Source organism: Ornithorhynchus anatinus, chromosome 2, assembly GCF_004115215.2.
Source record: "Ornithorhynchus anatinus isolate Pmale09 chromosome 2, mOrnAna1.pri.v4, whole genome shotgun sequence".
NCBI classification, from domain to species: Eukaryota; Metazoa; Chordata; class Mammalia; order Monotremata; family Ornithorhynchidae; genus Ornithorhynchus; species Ornithorhynchus anatinus.
The window spans coordinates 125,438,727-125,441,341 of record NC_041729.1 but is presented as its reverse complement, the minus strand read 5'-3'; positions in this window follow the sequence as shown (position 1 = coordinate 125,441,341).

Sequence of the window (2,615 nt, the reverse complement as noted above, 5' to 3'; positions counted from 1 at the left end):
CCAATTGTTGGCATGCTTATAGCAGCACTTAATATAACCTGCCTTGACTACTACAGCATCATCTTCACTGATTTCCTGCCTCCTGCCTCTTCCCTATCCAGTTCATACTTCATTCAGAAGCCCAGATCATTGTTCTAAAACAAGTTCAGTCTAGTTCTCCATACTCTTCAAAAACCTTCAAATAATTTCCATCCATTTCCACATGAAATAAAAACATTGTCTATAAGGGATTCAATCTGCTTCCTACCTACCTTTCCTCATTAGTTTTCTACTATGACCCAACCAGAGCACTTCAATCAACTGAAACCTACCTACTTATTGTACCTAGATCTTGTCTATCTCACCACCCACCTCTGGTCCACTGCCTCCCTTCGGCCAGAAGCTCCCACTTCCTTTGTACCCAACAGACTGTCACTTTTCTTATTCTTTTAATCCTACTAATCTCCTCCAATAGTCCTTCCCTGACTAACCACTCATTTCTCCACCCTCTTTGACCTTACCTCTGGATTGCCTATGCTCTTGAATGTGAACCCCTTAAGCATTTTGATTTTCACTCCTCCCCTAGCCCCACAGGACACATGTTTGTACATATCCTTACACTCCACTATTTCCCCATCTGTAATAATAATAATAATATTTAAGTGCTTACTATGTGCCAAGCACTGTTTTAAGCCCTGGGTAGATACAAGGTAGTCACGTTGTCCCACGTGGGGCTCTCAGTCTTCATTCCCATTTTACAGATGACTTGCCCAAAGTCACACAGTTAATTAGTGGTGGAGCTGGGATTAGAACCCACAACCTCTGACTCTCAAGCCAGTGTAATTTATTTTCTCTTGGTGGATAGGGATCATATCTACTAACTCTGTTGTACTGCAGTCTCTCAAGCACTTAGTACAATGCTCTGTACCAATTAGAACCCCATAAATATGATCCATTGATTGCTTTTATATTACTGCTACTTCTACTGCCCCCACTCCAGACTATCCTTCAGTCTGCTGCTGAGATCAGGACACATCACTCCACTGTTCAAAAAACTCCAGTGGTTGCCCATCCATCTCCGTATCAAACAAAATCTCCTCTCCATTGACTTTAAAGCACTCCATCCATCTTGACCCCTCCTACCTCACCTGGCTTCTCTCCTTCTACAACCCAGCCCACACACTTAATAATAATAATAATTATGTTGGTATTTGTTAAGCGCTTACTATGTGCAGAGCACTGTTCTAAGCGCTGGGGTAGATACAGGGTAATCAGGTTGTCCCACGTGAGGCTCATAGTTAATCCCCATTTTAATGTTGGTATTTGTTTAGCGCTTACTATGTGCCGAGCACTGTTCTAAGCCCTGGGGTAGACATAGGGGAATCAGGTTGTCCCACATGGGGCTCACAGTCTTAATCCCCATTTTACAGATGAGGTACCTGAGGCCCAGAGAAGTTGTGACTTGCCCACAGTCACACAGCTGACAAGTGGCTGAGCCGGGATTCGAACTCATGAACTCTGACTCCAAAGCCCGTGCTCTTTCCACTGAGCCACTCTGCATGAGGTAGCTGGGGCACAGAGAAGTTAAGTGACTTGCCCACAGTCACACAGCTGACAAGTGGCAGAACTGGAAGTCAAACCCATGACCTCTGACTCCGAAGCCCAGGCTCTTTCCACTGAGCCACGCTGCTTCCCCAAGTGTGGCACACACTTCTTTCCTGTACTGCAAAACTTCTGACTGTGCCTCGGTCTCACCTGTCTTGATGCTGATCCCTAGCCCACATCCTGTCTCTGACCTGGAATGCCCCCCTCTTCTTTATCCTACAGACAACCACTCTCCCCTTTTTTCAAACCTTATTGAAAGCACATCTCGTCCAAGAGGCCTTCCCAGACTAAGCCCCACTTTTCCTCATCTCTGTCTCCCTTTTGCATTCCCCTTTGCTTACTTACTCCCTTTGCTCTTCTTCCCTCTCCCAACTCCACAGCATTTTTGTGTATATCTGTAATTTTATTTATCCCTTTGCTCTTCCACCCCACCAGTCCCAAAGCATTTATGTACATATCTGTAATTTTATTTATTTGTATTGTTGTTTGTCTCCCTGACTCTAGACTGTGAGCTCGTTGTGGTCAGGGAATGTCAGTATTGTTGTACCAAGGGCTTAGTGCAGTGCTTTGCACACAGTAAGTGCTCAATAAATACAGTTGACTAAATGAATACTGTGCTTGTAATACTCTGCACATAAGTAATTCTTTCTTAATGGATACTGCAGATACTGATGCCATCAATTCAATAATGTCAGGGTTGTTTTCTTAAAGGACCTCACACTGAAAAGAAACCAAGTTTAAATGTGTGCCATGCCTGACACCGTACACATATGCCTAACTGTTTTATCCAGTAATGGATAGAATTCTATCTATAGACTTGCATAGTGAGTAGATTTTTCCTAATTTTCAAAAGAGCTCTATCTAAAATGTGCAATGAAAACACTCATTATGACAGAACTGACAGCATCTATTAGTTATTATCTCTCTCAGGGATGATATGAGGGTAATTGAGGTTGGAAATATTTTGAGTAACTAACAGGAAAGGTACAATTCAAACAGAGGGAATCATCTTGGGGAAGTTGTTAGACCAC